This window comes from Saimiri boliviensis, chromosome 7, assembly GCF_048565385.1.
Source record: "Saimiri boliviensis isolate mSaiBol1 chromosome 7, mSaiBol1.pri, whole genome shotgun sequence".
Lineage (NCBI taxonomy): Eukaryota > Metazoa > Chordata > Mammalia > Primates > Cebidae > Saimiri > Saimiri boliviensis.
Genome location: NC_133455.1, coordinates 87561985 through 87583310, shown reverse-complemented (window position 1 = coordinate 87583310; position 21326 = coordinate 87561985). Strand labels below are relative to the sequence as shown.

General features: G+C 38.1%; 1 protein-coding gene across 6 annotated transcripts in view; it reads left to right on the top strand.

Moving 5' to 3' along the window:
- LMNTD1 (lamin tail domain containing 1) overlaps positions 1-21326 on the top strand; it is a 472319-nt gene that overhangs the window by 253382 nt on the left and 197611 nt on the right. For 5 of the 6 annotated variants that reach the window (XM_074402937.1, XM_074402936.1, XM_074402935.1 and 2 more), the window contains one exon: positions 12829-12928. The gene's annotated coding sequence lies outside the window, so the exon portion shown is untranslated. Of the gene's footprint in view, positions 1-12828; positions 12991-21326 lie in introns of all 6 variants that reach the window. The other variant, XM_074402934.1, reaches the window with a different exon arrangement.

Genomic DNA, 21326 nt, shown 5'->3' with positions numbered 1-21326 from the left:
TTTTTTTTTTTTTTTTTTAAGGGAGAGAGGTCTAAGTAGAAAAGACCCATAGAGCTGGAAATATTGTGTAGTTACAGTGTGTACATGGGCAAAAAGAGACTGTAGTCAACAAAATATTATCAGGTTATAATTATATATATATATAGTAATAATTGAGTCCTTTGTAATTTTACAGATCAATGCCATTGAGAGAGATGAACTCATTTCCGAAGCTAACCACCCATCTCAGTTTGCAGGACTTTCAGTGCTAAAATTGAAAGACAATTTACTAAAACTTGATTATTTGCAAAGATTTTTGCTAACACTGAGGTACCACATCTGTGATCTTAACACATTTTTAAAGTTCATTTGATACATTAAAGGAAAGTTCATTACACAGATTATTGTTAGTGTAGTTTTGATGTAGAGTGGAGCATTCTTGTACATTAGATGTTAATGGTATGGTTTGGGATATATCAGAGACACAACACATATTTATTCTCAGCAAATCAGAGCAGAGGGCAGTGTTGTTAATCTGATATTCACCCCTTAGTCATATAGGCTTGGCTCAAGAAGACCTGTGCCAATTCTAGGTCTGATAGGATGGATCCACCCGGGAGGCAGAAAACACAAAGATTCAAAGTTGTAGCTGCCTCCAGCAAATGGGCAGCCAGTGAAGTCCGTGATGCAAGTCTAGAGAGATTAACAGCCTGCATCCAGTTGGCCTGTGTAGAGGAATTAACATATGTGCAAAAGGAACTATGGTTTTCATGTTGTTGGAATTTGCCGTTTTATATTAGAATACATTCTTAAATAAATGTGCTTATGTTATACATCATTTTAATGGGCATGCCTCCCTTTATGATTTTTGCTAATGACCTATTACTTGCTATTTACTTTATGTTTATTTTTGACTATGGAAATAATGTTAGACAAATAGCAAATTCAAGTGATTTCCTTATTCAAGTTCAAAATGGGTTGTAAAGCAGCAGAGACAACTTGCAACATCAACAACGCATTTGGCCCAGGAACTGCTAATGCACATGCAGGGCAATGGTGATTCAAGAAGTTTTGCAAAGGACACAAGAGCCTTGAAGACTAGCATAGTGGCTGACCATCAGCAATGACCAATTGAGAGCAATCATCGAAGCTGCTCTTCTTACAACCACACGAGAAATTGCTGAAGAACTCAACATCAACCATTCTACGGTCTTTCGGCATTTGAAGCCCATTGGAAAGGTGGAAAAACTTGGTAAGTGGGTGCCTCATGAGCTGACCTAAAATTTAAAAAATCATCATTTTGAAGTGTCATCTTCTCTTATTCTATACAACAAGAAGGAATCACTTCTTGATCAGATTGTGAAATGCAGCAAAAAGTGGATTTTATATGACAACCAGTGATGACTAGCTCAGTGGCTGCACTGAGAAGAAGCTCCAAAGTGCTTCCCAAAGCCAAACTTGCACCAGAAGAAGGTCGTGGTCACTGTTTAGTGGTTTGCTACCTATCTGATCCACTACAGCTTTTTGAATATTGGTAAAACCATTATATCTGAGAAGTATGCTCAGCAAATCAGTGAGATGCACTGAAAACTGCAATGCCTGCAGCTGACATTGACCAACAGAAAGGACCCAACTCCTCTTCATGACAACGCTCAAATGCGCATTGCACAACCAATGCTTCAAAAGTTGAACTAATTGGGGTATGAAGTTTTGCCTCATCGGCCATATTCACCTGAGCTCTTGTCAATTGACTACCAATTCTTCAAGCATCTCAACAACTTTTTGCAGGGAAAACACTTCCAAAGCCAGCAGGATGTAGAAAATGCTGTCCAAGAGTTCATTGAATCCCAAAGCCTGGATTTTTAAGCTGCAAGAATAAACGAACTTACTTCTTATTGGCAGAAATGTATTGGTTGTAATGGTTCCTATTTTGATTAGTAAAAATGTGTTTGAGCCTAGTTGTAATGATTTAAAATTCAGTCTGAAACAGCAATTACTTTTGTACCAACCTAACAGAAGGGACCTTGGCCCTGAATTGAAATACAGGGCAAAGCTTTAGTTCTTAGGTAGTAGAGTCAGCAAGAGCAAACACAAGGCAAGTATGAGAGGCCCGTTGTCAGAATGGAGACTATGGACCACTGTGCTGGGGCCTTGCACCCTGGTGGAGGGCAGGCAGTGAGACGGTTGCCAACATAACAGCAAGCCAATGGACTACATCGTGGGACATTTAGCATTACATTTTTCCTGAATGTGAAGAGATCAAGGGCTGCAGGTCCTTTAAATACTCTCTATCTGGGAAGGTAGGACTGAAGATCCATGTGGGAAAATCATCAGAACCAGCCAGAGGAAGAGAGGAAGACAAGAAAAGGCAAAATGGGATTCACTAATTGCCAGGTGCAACAACTGCTCCTTCAGCTCCTGAGGGTTTTGGAGTTCTGAGAATGGAGGAGCAGAGAGGCCAACCCTGGAGTCACAGGAGGCTTTCACCCACTCACTCAGTGAGTTATGTATATGGAATAAATGTAAAATATTGCATTGACAAACATCACCCTTTTCCATTCCCCAACCTCAGTTCTGCTGGACAACAGGCGCTGGGGGTAGGTAGGATTCCTGATGGGACAAGGGCTCAGAGGCTGTGCGACTTGGGCACAGAGCTCTATGTCATTTGACATGATGGAGGCAAATGCCAATAGGTGTTTTATCCCAAAAGTGAGAGGAAACAAAGGGACTTGGCAAGGCTCTCATCCTTCTTTCTCATCAAGTAGAATCTCTTTTACAACAAGGTCAGCAGTCTGTTTATTTTCCAGTTAACAAAAAGTTTGGGATGGGGAGGAAGGAAGCTGTGCTTTGTAAACTTTCAGTGTTGGGGTTCACAGTGCTGCATATTTTTTGAACCCACACAAAAACATCTGATTTGAAGTAGGCTGGTCTTGAATTATGATGCTGTGAACCACACCACCACACACGAAAACCTTGTGAAATAAAAGGGCTTGTAAAGTCCCGGTTAAAATTCTATGTTTTGTACAAGGGCATCTTATAGAGCATTTCAAAGGACTGGAGGGGAATTACAGAGATTAATCATTTTCTAAGCACCAATTAATGTGACTCTGTGTTATTGGTGTCTCACTGGGCAATCAATTTTTAAAAAGAAATAAAAATTTCTGGGAGTTATATTGCTATGCCTTAGCTAGTGACTGTTTATTATTCCTCGGCTGAACTACTTGCTGATTTTTATGCTTAAAACAGAATCCTTACAATTGTTTCCTTTATTTGGAAATCTGGTTGCAGATTTAATACTCTGCCGTCAGTTTTCTTAAAGGGAAGATCTAGAAACAAAGAAATCATATAATTTTCCAGAATCGACTCTGTAGATTAAGTTTTAAGTGTACATTCTTTGGGCATCTACTTCTCCAGGTTTCTTTTCACCCCCAGGCTTCCCTTGTTTCTCCAGTGTCCTGCACCGAGATCACACTTTTTGCTACTCCTTTAAGGTAGACAGTCCTAGGGTGTTACTATCTTTTTTAAATTCTCTTCATCTGCTTTCTCTGGACCATCTACTCAACAGCCATTGTTTCAGGTAACATCACTAAGCTGATGACTCTAAATTTATAGTGCTACTCCAGATGCTCTCTAAAGCTCTCAGCTGCCTTTTTGACACCTTCCCTGAGAAGTGTCATCAGGATCTGAAATTCGACATGTCCAACACCAGTCTGATCATCATCTATTTCTCTTTTATTCCCTATTTCAGGAAATTACGTCACCCACTTGTTGGCTGGCCAGGCCAGAACTTTGTGAATTGTTTTAGACTTTATTGTCTTTACAAAATAACCTTCCATAACAAGGATTTTTTTTACAGTCCACAGTGAGGGTCTCATAAGAGGTCTTGCAAATCCCCTCCCACCAAGTGTGGCTGGCCCCTGATCCTCTTCATGCTAAAGCAGTAGTGTTCTTGCAGTGCTAGAGCACTCTCTGGGTCATGGTGCCTTAGAGAGATATCAAAGTGAAACTTTTTTCTCCCACCCCATTTTCTCCTTTTCTTATCCAGATATGAGCTCATGAGGACAGAGAGACTTCTGAGGATAGCCACCAAACTGCATGCGTAATTATTCTTCTCTTCTAACTGCAAATGTGTTTCTTGATCAAGCTGATCATTCTTACTTTTCTGAAAGAAGTTTTAGGCTGTCACTTTCTCACACATGTGCAGAATGTCTGAACCCAGTTTGGGTTCAGGCTGGGATGTCAATCTTGGATATAGATAAATGACAGGTGTACTCTGAGGCTCTAGACAGCTCCTGGGTGTTCACGTTTACCAGATATGGAACTATGATTCAGGGACCAGTTGGAAAATGATGTTTACCTGTCAAATAACAGCAGTTCCAGTAGATTTCCTCACAACAACAATGCTTTGGAATCTTACATAAAAAAATCCAAAAGAGGCTCCTTTCCCAAGTGCCCAGGAAGTACGGCTCTTTGCTAAGCGATCAATGTTGTTTTAGATGCAGTTCTTTAGCGAGCTCTGTCCAGTAGAAGAAAGGATTATGAACGCTTACTTTGTATGATGTGGTCTTAGGCGCCAGTAACTTATACCTAAGGCTCTGTTGAACAAGGGCTGTGTCACTCACTAAATAGGGAAATGTGAAAACGACTATTGCACATATTGTCTGGTGATTTCACTTTGAGTCATTGCTGCATTTCAACCAACTTTCAAGTGATTTTTTTTGTTCTTCAACAACTACCCTAAATATTACACTATCGTCATAAAACAAAAGACCTGAGAATCCTTTCTGGCATTTTTGTATGTATGAAAGTAATTTAAACTTTGCAGAAATCTGTGGACATTTTATATTAACAAATATGTATCATCTTCAATATCTCAGTCATTTCACAGCTATATATTGAAATATTCAACTTAAGATATTTCTAATTAAATGAATGAAAAACTATGGATACAACTAACTAAAAATTGGCTTTTCTCTGACAACCTTCACTTGAATCACAATACTTTCAAACAGAGGTCATTTCATTTTTCCTCCCTGCTTCTTGTATCAAGTTTAGAAATCTATGTCAGCATTTCTTTTTCTTAAATTCGACCATTTCCTCCTCTTTATCTCAGTATCTCTCTTCCTTTTGAAGTCCATGGTGTTTGATTATATGACACAGCCCCTATCTTTGCCTCTGTTGGTCCTTTATCATTTCCATGTTTTTGAAGAACAAGAAGGCCATGTGCTTACAGAATAGAGAGTGTATTATGCCAGTTAAGTTGGAGATGTTGGAGGGCTAGATCATAAGGACCTGGTGGGTTGTGTTAAGAACTTTGGTCCTTATTTAAAAAGCAGTCAGAAATGTTTTAAGGGTCTTAAAAGAGTTTTACTGATACCTAATATGATTTTTATTTTTTATTTTTTCTGAGACAGGGTCTCATTCTGTCTCCCAAACTGGAGTGCAGTGGTGTAATCTTGGCTCACTGCAACCACCATCTGCCAGGCTCCAGTGATTCTCCCACCTCGGCGTCCTGAGCAGCTGGGACCACAGGCACATGCCACCACGCCTGGCTAATATTTGTATTTTTTGTAGAGATGGGTTTTCATCATGTGGTCCTGAACTCTTAGACTCAAATGATCCACCTGTCACAGCCTTCCAGAGTCCTGGGATTACAAGCATGAGCCACTGTGCCTGGCCAACCTGATGTGATTTTTAGAAGACCACTCTAATTGCAACACAAAGTAGGAATTGAGTAGGGTAGGAATGGATGTGGGGGAGCAATCCAAAGTCAAGGCTATAAACAGAGCAAGAGGATGACAGTGACTGACAAAGGCAGTAGCAGCAAAGGTGGGCAAAGTGTTGGGATAAAACATAGGCAGAAGTTGCAGATTATTTAGATGGGGTTCAACAAGGAGAAAGAAGAATCTAAGATGACTCCAGGGTTTCTGCAAGGAGGAACAGAGGGTGTGGTGGTGATTGCCTAAGATGGACAACATAAGAATGGAGCAGATTCTCCTGGGAGTGAGGGCTACCTCAGATCTTCTCCCCACGAGCTCACCCAGCACCTGCCTGGCAAGTTCTAACTGCTGCTGCTGTTCCCTGACAGGTAAGTGTCACCAGGGAAGATAAAGCAGTAACTGGCCTTATCTTGTCCATATATCATGTCCAATGCCAGCTGGGCCTCCAGGCTCTTTGGAAATGTTTTTACAAATTTCAAATTAAATCTTACTCTATTTCCTATGTTGGATTTTTAAAACGTTTTCACTCTTCCATATTTCCAGTCCTATTTTTCCTTCTCAGTGTTAGCCAACCACTTTGCCTCCTACTTTACTGGAAAAAAATAGAGACCAAATGATGTGATTTTCTCAAATTCTCTTATCCCCACTTTAAAATTTTTTGGGATCGTTAATCATTCTCTTTTCTTTCCTGTAAGAGATGCATTCTTTTCCCCCTTTCAAGCCATATTCTCTACCTGTTTCTGATACTGCTCTATTCCATTTTTCCAGCACATTGTTTCAGAGACCATCCTCAATTTCTTTTTCTTTTTGTTTGTTTGTTTGTTTGTTTGTTTGTTTTGAGATGGAGTTTTGCTCTTGTTGCCCAGGCTGGAGTGCAATGGCACAGTCTCAGCTCACTGCAACCTCTGCCTCCAGGGTTCAAGAGATTCTCCTGCCTCTGCCTCCCTAGTAGCTGAGATTACAGGTGCACGCCAACATATCCAGCTAATTTTTGCCTTTTTAGTAGAGATGGGGTTTCGCCACTTTGGTCAGGCTGGTCTCAAACTCCTGACCTCAGGTGATCCACCTGCCTCGGCCTCCCAAAGTGCTAGGATTACAGGCATGAGCCACTGCACCCAGCCAGACCATCCCCAACATCATATCTTATATGGAAGAAAATAGTTTTTTTCAGAACCCAGTGTTAATATACTTCATGTAGAAAATTTGAAAGGTACAGAATGGAGCAAAGATGGAAAAAAAAAATCACCTACAATCATATTACAGAGAAAATTATTTTTCATTTCTAATTATAAAAAAATTCTCTTTCCATTGGTTCCCTTTCTCCAGCCTGGAAACATGTTTAGGTCTTCTCTTTTCTGAAGAAGACCCCCCTCAGTTTTGTTTTCCTTTCAAGCTACCAGGAGAGCTCTTTCACCACCCCCTATTCTCCTAGCACTACCTGGAGAGCTTTAAGATGCTTCTGGAGTGAAAAAAAAACTGCTCCAAGCTCTGGAGTCTGAGCTATGACAAAGAGAAAGACATAGGTAAAACTCACGGAATCACCTAAACCTATTTCTTTATCTCCTGGACGTGTCCTGTTTCCTCACTGCTCCAGCTGGTTCCTACTGGATCTGAGATTTTGCCTCATATGTGTATGTGACTGTGCCTGGCTATTACCAGCCTGCTGTGCTCCCACTCCCTTTCCACCCCCTCCAATCCCTTCTCATATCTTCCTTTATATTTCTATATGGGTGATTTCAAGTTGGTATCACTAGCCAAGACCTCTCACTGGAGGCCAGAAAAACATTTCCAACTGTGCTCTGAATGCCTCAATAGGATGTCTTACCAGGAAACTCGACACATCTAAAACTAACTTTATTATCTATTCTGCCAAGCCTATTTCTCCTCTTGTATTTCCTGTTTCCATTAGTGGTACTATATAGTTTTTTCAACCAAAGTAGAAAATATGGTGTCATCTTTGACTCTGTATTCTCCTCAATTCAACATCAAATGCTATAATACTTTCTTAATCATATTAATTACTTACTTGTTTCAGGCACATAGCTAAGTATACATGAGGTACATTTTCTCAATTGATTTTTCAACCACATGCTGCATTACTCTTATTTTACAGATAAAAAGGGTTCACAGCTAAGTGATGAGGTCAGTATTTGACTCAAGCCCATTTGTTTTCAAAGCTAGTGTCTTGATATGTCTTTTCAATTTATCCTCTCCTCTCTGTTTCCATTGCTGGTGCCCTAGTTCTGGTCATTATTGTAGAAGCTCTGTCAGCAATCCCATTACTCAGTCACCTCATTAACTACACTCCCATCCTCTTTCACACTCGTCACTGGAGGCTGGTAGAGAGTGGTATGTTGGGCTTTCCTGGTTTTATCAATTCAGCTGTGAGTTTGCAAAGAAACACTTGTATTTTATTTAGAAACTGGTCTATGCAGTTGTATTTATTATGTTACAAAATTTTATTATTATGTAAAGCAATATATACGAATGTAAATGAGAGCTGTTCCTATGAAAATTAAGTGGAAGACTTTGGAGAGACTTGAAGAGAGTGACTGGCTTAAAATATTATAATCCAACTAAGTATTGGGAAAGAGAAACCAAAAATGGTTGAGAAAAACAGTGTAAAAATGTCTGGAAGATCTTGCACTTGGATTGCCTTTGGATAAAATTTAACAAAATAGAAACAAAAACATGAATGTAGCTTATACAAGAAAAATGGTAGAAAACTCCAATTAGTAGACCTATATTGAAAGTAAGATTCTTGGCATTCTGTCATATAATAACTGGATGAATGTAGCCATATATATCTTAAGTGAAAGTATAATGTGTAAGATATGTATTATTGTATTCCCTGTTTTAACATTTTTTACAAGTGACTAACCACATTCAGTTCCAATTTCATTTAATGAGAGACCTTCTACCTTATTTTCCATTATCTTCCAGACAGTAACAACAGTACCTTTTATCTGAACTTCTAGTCTTGAGTCATCATTTCTCCATTCAGTTAACAAATATTTTTAGCAGTCTACTTTGCAGACACCTTTAACCAGAATTACCTGCTTAAAACTCAGAGGTATGCCCATCACTCCCTTATTCACAAAAACCAAATGACTTCCCATTCTCTACAATGAAGCTAAAAGTACTCAGTATATTACAGACTGCAATAATCTGATTTCCCCCAACCTTTTTGGCCTCAGCTCTTAAGACAGCACTCCATATGCCTTGAGCTTCAGTCATTCATACTCTTGCTGTTGCCCACATACTATACCTTTCAGCATTCATTCAGAAAGCGCCTGTGGAGATCTCCACATTGGTATCTCACATACTCTCACTATTGAAAATAGTAGTTTATGGTGGGAAATATATTGTTCATAGAAATTATACCTTACAGAAAATGCTGAAAGCACTGAATACATTTAATTGAATAAATTCCAAGTTATAATGTCAAGAATATTGCACAACCTACAGGGCGGGGTGGGGTGAGGAAGTGCTAACTTTTCTTCAGTAATCAGAACTTTAGGTTTTCTTCATACTCAAGATAATTAAGTAAAGATTTCAAAGTCTGCATGCTCCCTAGATTGCCTTTAACCAGTTGTCCACTCAGCTAAAGTGTCTGGTTCCTGGGTGACAGATATCAATGGACTGTTGTGTCATCATCCTTATGTCTTCTCTGGCCCTCGTTCATTGTGACCCGAGGAGGCCTTTGCTTGCTGATGGTCTTCGCTGCCGCTGATGCAGAGAGCTCTTTAAATGCCATTGAGCCAGGGCACGTTTGCTAGCTCCAGCCTTCTCTTTCCAATTGGTTTTGTATGTTTTCACGTGACAAACCCATCTAACATTCCAGAGTTTAAAAGTGAACTTCCCAGCAAACTCATCTTCCTCTGCTTTCTGTCTGTGGAACTGTCATTTCCAAGGTGTTGGAGTTATCTATGGCTCTTGGGTGGGGAGGATGATTTGCTCTTTGCTCTTCCTTAGCCCACGACCAGTTGCCAGTTATTTCTTCCCATAAAAGCTGAACGTCTAAGGGCCTTGAAAACTGTAAGAGAACTTGCCCCCTTATGGTCAAAATATTTGTCTATACTCATTGCATCATTTTGCCTCCTGTTTACATCTCAGCCAAAGTAATATGGCTTCTGTTCCATAAATTTTACTGAAGCTGTCCTTAATCAAGGTCTCCACTCACTTTCTTAGTGCTAAACTTAGCAGCCATCTTTCAGTTGTTAACCTAACTTGTTGTGGATTTAGATATTTAGACCAGTCTTTGTACTTGAAATGAATTCTGAGCCTCTATGCCACCTCTTTACCTCCCAGGCTGCTTCAGCTGACACACTTCTTTTTAGGTTCCTGTCTTCTGCCCTTTTGAAAAATGTGTCTGTTCTTCACAGCTCTAATTCTTCTTGTCTCCTCACTCTACACACTCGTCTAGCAATCTCATCCATTTCCCGGGTTTAATTCCCACCCCTATGCCAAGGAACACTGGCTCTGCATCTCCAGCCCTGTTATCTACCTGACCTTTGAAATGCAATTGTCTAACTGCCTGTGGCCATCTCCTTTTGGATATTGCACAGGCACATGGACTTCAATCTGCCTGAAACTGAATTTACAAAAATGCAAGATGCTCTTCCTCTTACTTTCCCTATCTTAGTGAATGCTACCATTGATTATCCATTTGTTCCAGTCAAAAACACAGATATCAGTCTTGACTCCCCTTCTTCCTCATCATCTTTCCAATCAATATCAAAGCTCTATCAATGATAGTTTGAAACACTTCTGAAATTTACCCACTGTCTCCGTCATTTCTACACTATTATGGTTCAGCCACAATAAAACCTCCCATAGATTTCTGCAATAGTCTTCCAAATGAGCTCCCTGTCTCCATGCTGGTCTCTCCCCAAACTTTTCCACACAGTGGCAAAATACCTCTGTCTTAACATACATTTTTAATCACATCGCTTCCTACCTTTTCTGTTGATGTCTCTGTACTTCCCTCAGCATTAATTCTAATCTCTTTTACATAGTTTAAGGAGCCTTTTGGGATCAAGCCTCCCCTCCCATTGAGACCCTCTCTTGCCACTCTCTCACAATCTGTGATGCATCTTAAGTTCCCAGACTACTCGACTTCTCTGCCTGTGGACTTTGACTGTCCCCATGAATCTGTTCTGCTTTATCAGGCTCTCCTCTCTGCCTGTGATCTCCGCCACCTCCCCCTGAAAATTATTCATTCAACCTGATTATGTCCCAGATACTGTTCCAGGACCTAAGCCCACCACAGAGAGCAAAGCAGGCCCATCACCACACTCATGAGGCTTGGTGTCAATTGGACAGATGGACAAGCAATCTTAGGTCATTGCAGAGCTTTATGATAAGGGAAGACGGGGGACCCCCACAAGCCTGGACGAAGGTGTCTCACTCAGGCTGAGAACACAAGGCTGCTTCTTAAGGGCAATGTTATTTAGAGTGTTACACTTGAGACAGAGAATTAGAAAGGCAAGAAGGCAGTAACTTTAAGAAAGACCTTAAAATGTAAATCATTATGATTACTTTTATTTTTTTCATTTTTCTTCTCACTCTTGTTAACTCTTGTCCCCTTTACCTCCCACTCCATAAATAAACACTTCAGTTGATTCTTAATGTACCCCTCGAAATTAACTATTTTTTCTTCATTTGTAGCAACCATGTTCATACAAGCACTCCCTGGTCTGTGGCAAGCCCAGCAGCTCTTCTTCTTCAAGTCTCTCCTCAAGGTGAAAATGAAGAGACTTCATCATATATAACTGCCACATCATCTTCCATCTCTTGAAGAAAGCTGTCCATTAACTTGTAGCTAACTAGGATCATGCACAGATGTTCCTTTCCTTTTCATCCTTCTGCTGTACCCATTTTCCAGTTGTCCATCTGTCTTTCCACATTTTCAAATTGTCTACAATGTCAAATTGTCCAAATAATTTAAGAGGTAGACAACCCATGATATCCTCCCTTGGTCCAAAATGATACAGCATAGATCAGGTTTAAGAAGCCTTTCCACACAGCTTTGAAATTCACATCACACCTCAGGTTCACCAGAGTAGCCTAATGGTGAGGCTTGTAGAATCTTTTGAGCCTTATTCTAGGCCAACTTTGTCTAACCTGAGGCCCCTGGGCTGCATGCAGGCTTTGAATGTGGCCCAACACAAATTTGTTGACTTTCTTAAAACATTATGAGACTTTTGTAGCTTTTTGTTTTATTTTGTTTCTCATTAGCTATTGTTAGGTTAATGTATTTTATGTGTAGCCCAAGACAATTTTTCTTTCAGTGTAGCCCAGGGAAGCCAAAATTGGACAGCTCTATAACTAGGCCACAACAGCACCTTTTACATGTGGTAAAACTTATTAATCAACTAATCTCGCCCCACAATTCTCTTCCCTTTCTACTTTTAAGAAGACATAGCATATTTAAAAAAAAAAAAAAATAGTTCCCTGAGGAATTGTTAGTTTACATAGCTCTCCCAGTCAAATAGTGGTCCCCATTTTAAAAATTTTTAATAAGATAAAAAATATCCTAGGACAAATTTGCAGTCACCCAACCTCTTATTCTTCTGGTGGTAAAGAAGGTGGCAGAGGGTCTTGGCCAGGCACCGTGGCTCATGCTTGTAATCCCAGCACTTTGGGAGGCCAAGGCAGGTGGATCACCTGAGGTTAGGAGTTCAAGACCAGCCTGGTCAACATGACAAAACCCCTTCTCTACTAAAAGTACAAAAATTAGTCAGGTGTGGTAGTGGGCGCCTGTAATCCCAACTACTCAGGAGGCTGAGGTAGAAGAATTGCTTGAACCCGGGAGGCAGAGGTTGCAGTGAACTGAGATCACACCATTGCACTCCAGCCTGGACAACAAAGGTGAGACTCCATCAAAAAATAAAGAAAAAGAAAAAAAAAAAAAAAGAAGAGGGTGGCCTTACCTGTGATTGGTCAGTGGCTGCAGGTGACTCTGCCTTGCATGGAGAAGGTCATTATTTTCCTCAATCACTACTGCCTAAAGATTCTGCAGCAGTGAGGGTGCTTATGTTTAGCAGGAAGCTAATTACTTCCTTTCATTCTTTTGTTGACTTATTTTCCTACTCACTTGCAAATAATCTTCCCTTTTCTTTAACAGCTTCTCTCTGAGGAGATCAACAATAGCACATTCATCAAAAGAGCTGCAGTAGGAGCCCAGGAGACAATGGAAGGCTGGGACCAGGGAAACCAAGCTAGAGGTCAGTGTCCGGCTCGTGGGTAATTGGCCTCCCGGTCTCTCCAAAGGGAGCTCTTAACAGAGGTAAATGGAGACTTCCATTTAATTCTTTGTATGTAGAAAAAATAAGTAATATGTAATTGTTTCACCCATAAAAGGAGCCACGTTTTTATAACAATGGCAGAATTCAGGGCATTCAAGAATCCTTATTGCTAGTTCTTGGGGATTTTATGAGCAATCATTTCCTTGATCTGAAGCAAGAGAAAAAGAATCAGAACATACAGCTGCCCTTAAAATTTTTGTTTCAGGGATTAAAAAGACTGCACCTGAAATTTTTAGCCATAGGCATCTTTGTGACAACCCCGAAACAAGATGCTCTGTACATCCATGACCTGTAAAGCCAGTAACACTTTGGCCATTTCGGGCACCCTTTCACAGAGAACTTAGTCAGTAAAGACAAATCTTAGCAAAGGCAGTTAATCATATCAAGAGGTAAATACTTTTAAATACTATCTGGCAACTGTTGATACTATAAAATGATGGGACATTTCAAAAAAAGGCTTATTCATTCTGAGAGAGATTCTATGCATATTGTTCTTTAACATTTCTAGTATATATTTGGACATTTAAGAACAGAGCTGCCAAGGATGGGATTTGATCAGAGAAGTGAGTAGGGGTGAACAGGACCCAAATCCAGCCAGTGCCCCCAACAACAATTTCCATGGCCTGACTCCCTCTAGTGCACATGTATTGACTAGTGAATACTACATTTAAAAGACTATAGAATAGTCTTTTAATAGAAAATAGAAATGAATAATAGAAATGCTCAAAATAATCCAAATATCCAATAATAAGGTACTTATTGAAAATAGGCATAGAATCTTTAAATGTAATAATGAAAACAAGGGTATATATGTATATAACTAAATGAAAAGGCAGGTTATAAAATAAAATATATGCCAGGCATGGTGGCTCACACCTGTAATTCTAGCACTTTGGGAGGCCGAGGCAGACGGATTACCAGATATCATGAGTTTGAGACCAGCATGTCCAACATAGTAAAATCCTCTCTTTTCTTAAAAAAAAAAAAAAATTAGCCAGGCATGGTGGTATGTGTGCCTGTAATCCCAGCTTCTCAGGAGGCTGAGGCACAAGAATCAGAATCGCTTGAACCTGGGAGGCAGAAGCTGCAGTGAGCCAAGATCACACCACTGCACTACAGCCTGGGTGACAGAGTGAGACTCTATCTCAAAAATAAAAATAAAATAAAATAAAATATATAACCCCATTTTGTAAAAGTATATGTAAACACACAGAAATATAGACATAAACATATGTGTATGTATACACACAAAAATTCTACCATCTGTCTATTCAGGGGTAAAATTGGAAGAATACATATTAAAATGTTGACTGCAATTAACTCTGATTAGTTTGGAGTGACTTGACTTTTTAATTCTTTCGATTAAAATGTACTGGTTTCATTTGTGTGTGTGCATGCATGTGTGTGTGTGTGTGACAGTTATTTTTATGTAATAAAAAGTAACAAGTAACGATTGTTATTTTAAAAGAGATAGATACTATGAGCTAAAAATCTGCAATAGCTTTTAAAATCATCTGGGCAAGTTACAAGGGGAGTCTAAACAATCCAAGGACAGTATTATTCACTGTTTGATTTGGCCAGTTTTCCAACTATAATTATTATAGCTCTATGACAACACTTTCATAAGCCAAGAATAGGTGTTAAAGTGAATCATCAATTTAGAAAAGTAATTATAAAGTAATTCTACTCTGATATTGATTGGATTTAATCATCCCATTCTGAAGAATAATACTGTACTTCCTTCACTCTAAGTGATTTGTTACTATTCTGTTCAAAGAGATATGGTATATAAAAGTATTAGGCATTTGGACTCTACCTTAATTTTACTAGGAAAAAAAGAAGTGTAGAGTGGCTTGTATTCCCTAACTTCTCTCTTGGGGATAATTACATTCTGGTTATTCCTTGAAAAAGAGGCCAAGGTGAATATTTACCAAGCACACATTACAGTATTTTTGGGGCATTGTGCCGGTATATTTAACAGTCACATGATCCTGTGAGGCAGGTTTTTACTTTTTAAGAGATTGAGGCTCAGAGAGATTTCTAATTTCTCTATGGCCACAAGGCCTAACTATTTTTCAGAATTATTTAATCTCCCTTTTACCATATGATCATATCTCCTGTCTCATTTACTCTGAGCATGGCCATGTAACTTGCTTTCACCCTTGGAGTGTGAGAGGATATGATCATTTTAGAGGCAGCAGCTCACTTGCTCTTTTCCCTATGCCATGTGAATTAAATAATTCTGAAAAATAGTACAATCTATCACGATGGGATGTCACAACTCTGACTGACTGGAAAGAACAGAATCTTTGGAGTCAGAAAGACTTGAATTTGAATTTTGGTATCGCTATCTTACTGGCCTTGTGGCCGTAGAGAAGTTAGAAATCTCTCTGAGCCTCAATCTCTTAAAATGTAAAAACCTGCCTCACAGGATCATGTGACTGTTAAACATACCGGCACAATGCCCCAAAAATACTGTAATGTGTGCTTGGTAAATATTCACCTTGGCCTCTTTTTCAAGGATTAACCAGAATGTAATTATCCCCAAGAGAGAAGTTAGGGAATACAAGCGACTCTACACTTCTTTTTTTCCTAGTAAAATTAAGGTAGAGTCCAAATGCCTAATACTAGCACATATCATTTACTGTGTGCTCAACGCATGCCAGAGGCTGTGTTAGGCACTGCTTTTTGTATATTATCTTATTTAATTCTCCTAAGAGCATTTAAGATGACAAAAATCAGTGCTTAAAGAGATTTAGTAACTTTTCCAAGGTGGACCAATTAGTCAGTGGTGTAGGGGAATCTTACACCCATGTCTAACTGATTACAAAGTCTAGCCGACTAAAGGAGGCCACCTTGCCTTTGTCGTTCCAAGCTGATATTTCACAAAATCCTTTCTTATGTATCTACAGCTGACATTCCAGGGAAAACCCTCAAAAGTCATATGAAGCCAATACAATCCTTAAGTAATATTCATAAACTCACAAATTTTAAGGAATTTAGCTGTATATAACGCAATTCTATAGAGTTTTGTGGGTTTTTTTAAACAGTATTCTGAAACAACATTCTAACTATCTTCTGACTTTTATATTGGGGCATTAAAGTTGTGGCTCTTTACTCTTAGGTGCAAAACAAATTCCAAAATCTCCGAGTCATGATACAGCTCTTCATGTGAAATATTTTCTAAAATTAAAATACGGTTCCATAGTAATTATGTGATTCGCCATTCAAACTGAGGACTCTGTTTAAATCCAAACCTGTATCTAGTAAATGAGATTTTTAAAGCTGGCCTTTGCTGTTTTTATCAGGATAAAAATATGACAGCACTGTCCAAGTCTACAATGAAATTAAATTCAGGGATATGAAGCTGCTATACCTTGTAGAATATGAGAGACGTTTACCAAAAACAATGAGCTTCTATTTTTCAGGTGCTCAGATACTCCAGGAATAAGCATTAACACACCGGAGTTTCCTGGGTGTGAATTATAAACTAGTATGAGCTGAAAAGGAGATGTCAGTATTTTTTGTTGTTAAATCGTAAAAACATTTATTTCCCAGATGTTATGAAATGTTTTCTGTGCCCTGTGTAAACAGTACCAAGTTTTCATATCCACAAAATATGATTTGAGGACAGATTGCTAGCAACATCTGTTAAAATGAGAGAGAATGTGCACGCAAGCACACAAGCACATACTTCCCAGGGGCAGAATCTTACCTACTAATAGGCAAAAGACTGGCATGTGTCCTTCAGATACAGCGCTGCGAAACAGAACATTCTCCATAGAACCTCTTGTTAGCTGCATTGTATTGGTGCCGAGCAGCAGCTCTGGAGGATTATAGGAAAATGTTAGTTTTAGCACACACTGCTAAAGACTTTGGGGGGAAAAATCACATCTGAAAGACATAAAGTTTGGAATTACCCAGGCTTTGCTCAGTTCGGAACTACCAGTAGCCAGAAGCAAAAGGGCAGTGGAAAACCAAGCATTTGCAAGTGTGTCAAATTGCTATTTATGTATGCATCAACATACGGACTTTTTGGCAATTCATAAATATTTTTGAGATTATATATTTTTGTAAGAAATGGAGAGGACTAAAAATGTTTCCCAGGATGACCACAATATATTATTGTCACACTTGACAGATCATGAAGTGGGTAAAAGTGTGATTTGTTTAAACTATTGTTCACATTCTAGACAATGCCAACTAACATTATGATTGTTAGTAGCTTGGAGATACAGCTTATCTGAACAACACCAACCATCCTAGTTTTCTTGGGACTGAGGGGTTTCCCCAGGATAAAGGACATTCAGTTCCACTGAAATTGCCACTAAACTTGTACAGTTCCAGACAAATGATGGTTGGTGACCCCTATAAGAAGACAAAATATTTTAATTTCTGTTTTACATGCCAAATTCATATGAAATTTAAAAGTGCAAAGGAACACAAAAACCTTGCTCTATTATTTTTAAGCTGCATACTTCTGTTAAATTTTTTAAATTACAAATTTATTTTAAAAATTTGTGATTGTTTTAAAAAATAAAATAACACAAAATATTACTTTCTCTAGTAAACTGAAGATGTAAGATGTTTTTCATAGCTCATAAGAAACAGTGGAATCATTTCATCACTCTAAAGAGTTTCAAAACTTTTGCTTTAAGAATAAACTAACAAAAAAAGCATGAAATAAAATGACTCCTGATAATGAATAGAGCAAAGGAAAGGCTATAGTGATATGAGCCAGAGCCAATGCATTGGTAATGCTGGTGGTGGTTTTGATTTGGGCTCTGACCTGGGATAGATTAAAAAGAAGGTCTCAAAGAAGCTTTAAGGCAGTGTTGTATTTGGGGATAGAGAAGATAGCTGTATATGTGAATCACTGAACAAAATGATGGAACAGGATGGGATGAGCCACTCTGTGCCACTTCCTTAAACTGAAGGCTCCTTGACAAAAGGACAAGCCACAAACTGAAGTGAAGAGAAGAGGTCAGTAGAACCTCAGTAAAATTCACCAAGACCTGAAGATCATCCTCTTTTTGTACATAAGAGCACAACTTCAGGCAATTCTATTTATTGCATCAGAGCTGAATAACAGCTGAGTGGTTTGAAAAAATATCTTTTAGAAGGAACACTGCACATGTTTGTGATTAATTCTAATTTAAAATATAAGGTGTTCTCTCTCTCTCTCTCTCTCTCTCTCTCTCTCTCTATATATATATATATATATATATATATATATATATATATATATATATATATCTGGTTTTTTTTTCTTTGAGATGGAGTCTTACTGTATCACCAGGCTGGAGTGTGCGGTGGTGCAATCTCGGCTCACTGCAACCTCCGCCTTCCTGATTCAAGCTATTCTCCTGCCTCAGCCTCCCAAGTAGATGGGATTACAGGCACCTGCCACCGCACCCAGCTAATTTTTGTATTTTTAGTAGAGACGGGGTGTCACCATATTGGCCATGATGGTCTTGATCTCCTGATCTTGTGATCCACCTGCCTCAGCCTCCCAAAGTGCTGGGATTACAGGCGTGAGCCACCGTGCCTGGCCAGGTGTTCTATTTTAATTCCTTGCTTTTATATTGTGCCTGCTGTGGGAAAAATGGAAAATGACTAACTTTTATCAAATGAAAGAAGGTGGATGCAAAGCCATATGGCATTTGAGACTTATTTTTTTAAAATGTATTTTATATACACTGAGAGAAAAGAAGTAAATTAAACATATCAAATGCTATTAATGTAAGTTATTTCTGGGTGGCAAAATAAAAAATTTTTATTTTTTTATTATGTCTAATTTCTCTAAAATAATTTTTAGAGTAAAATAATAATTTATCAATGTAATAATAATTATAAGTAATAATTTACCAAACATTATTTTCCAAGGAAAATAAACCACTGTGATTACTTTCAATATCTATTAGGAAAGTGAGCAGTTAGTAAGCATTTTTTGACTGTTGGGTACAAATAAAGAAAAATGCATGACCCATACTCTCAAAAAGTATAAAACATAGCAGGGAAAGAAAAAATCATAAATATTTATGATGATAAAGGCCAATGTGATTCATTTTGGGATTACAAAGGCTATGGTCATTCAAGTTTATGTATTAAAACATTAATTTTAATATTCTTTTGTGACATATATTGCTTTATATATTCATTGAAAGTATCACTGATTATTAGAATCTGCCTAGAGTATGAAATATATTTCAGAACCCCCTTCCAAAAAAAGCTTTATGCATAGTTTTTCAAAATAGCATTCAGTCCAAAAGAATCCAGTTTGCCCCAAACATTTATGAAAGCTCACCTCCCTTCAATCGCTTTTACTCTCTTCATTTTTTACTCACCTTACTAATAGGCATCTATGTTGAACCTCCTTATTTTATGGAGTCATTGGAAAACCTAACAAAAAGGGAAGAGAGAAAAAGATTATACGTGCAAAGCTTTAAAAGTCACTTTTGAATTCTAACTTAATCCACTGTGTCTATAATTCTGATCATTGGATTCAGTCATTTTCATTTCAGACTGAACTAGACTAACCATGTGACATTTTTCTTTACTCTTCTGTAAAATGGGTATAAAGCTGATTATGTCTCTTCCTTAAGGAGCTATCAAATGAAGGTGATGTTGTTTTCCTCTTGCTGATAAAGGGTATCTGCTCTAAAACAATGCTTTGTTAAAATTAAACATCAGGCAATTTATAATAATTGGATACTAAGTCTTTTAAGGATAAGATAGTCTTTTCTTCTGCATGAAAAAAATACAAATATAAAAAACAAGATCATTTTCTCAGTTTTCAACTGAAAGAACTGAATTCTTGCCTCGTTAGAAAGAAATCAAACTTGCTATTGTTACTATGGCAACACATTGTCGGTATGAGCACTAGAGTTTCTCTGGCCTGGTTGATCACTAAACAGAAGGCAACAGAAGAACAATTTATTAATTTTTTAAAAATTAAAAACGTTTTGCTCGAGAATCCATGTCTGTAAGATCTCCAAGATTGGGAATACAGGTGCAGTAATAAGAACCACATTGCAAAAGTAAGTTAAGGCAGAGGACATTAACCAAGTGAGTTAGCCATGGCATGTGTATACCTATGCAACAAACCTGCACAGTATCCAAGAACTTAAAGTGTAATTTTAAAAAATGTGGTAGGGCGAAAAGACTACGAACTTTGAAGTCAGAGCAATCTGGGTTCAAATTCCAGCTTTACCATAGACCTGCCATTTAATCTTGGGTAAAGTGTCTAATTTCTATGAAATCTAGGTGCCCTTATGTTAATAAAACTACTAATTGCAAAATATAAAAAGTGAGTTAGACCTTGGGATGCCGCGTTTGCCATTTGTAAACTGTTGGTGGCTGGGCAGAGACTTCTTATTGACCTCACTGGACACTGATTTCCTCTACTTGCCCTTGCTGCCCTCTCTCTGATACTCATTTCTCAACTGGGGAATTCTGGGTTGGTGATAATATGTGGATAAAAATCCATTTATTCTTTAGAACCTAAAGTGTAATAAAGTATAAATAAATAAATAAAATAGTACTTCTAGTGTAAAAATTTTAAGGAACCGCCATACTGTTTTTTAAATATATATAATGGCTGCACCAATGGATATGCTCAGCAACAGTGTACAAATATTGTCTTTTCTCTGCACCCTAACACTTTGTATCTTTTGAGTTGTGGATAATACCTCTCGGAACACCATGACAAAGTAATACTGCGTTGTGATTTTGATTTTAATTGCTCTGATAATTAGTGATGTTGAGAGCCTTTTTATATGCCTGCTGGCCATTTGTATGTCTTTAGAAAAATGGCTATTTAGATATTTTGCCCAATTAAGCAGGGAATTAGTTTTTGTTTTGCTCTGCTGGGAGGTTTTTTTTTTTTCTGTTTATTAGTATTACATATATTTTGGATAGAAATGTATTATCCTACATATGGTTTACAAATAGTTTCTCCCATCCCATATAGTATCTTTATATTTTGTTTTCTTTATTGTGCAGAAACTTTTTACTTTGATATAGTTCCAAGTTTTTAGTTTTGCTTTTGTTTATTGTGTTCTTTATGTCGAATCCAAAACATCATTGCCACATCCAGTGTCAAGAAGCTTTTTCCTCTCTATTTTTTTCAGAAGATTCAAGATTTCAGTTCTTATATTTAAGTCCCCATTTTAACCTCATTTTTGTAATGATATAAGAGAAAGGTTCACTTTTTGTCTGTGCTTATCCAGTTTTTCCACACCATTTCTTGATGTGTTTGTCTTTTCCTAACTCTGTGTTTATCTCAACCTAATTCATTTGACTGAATATGTGTACG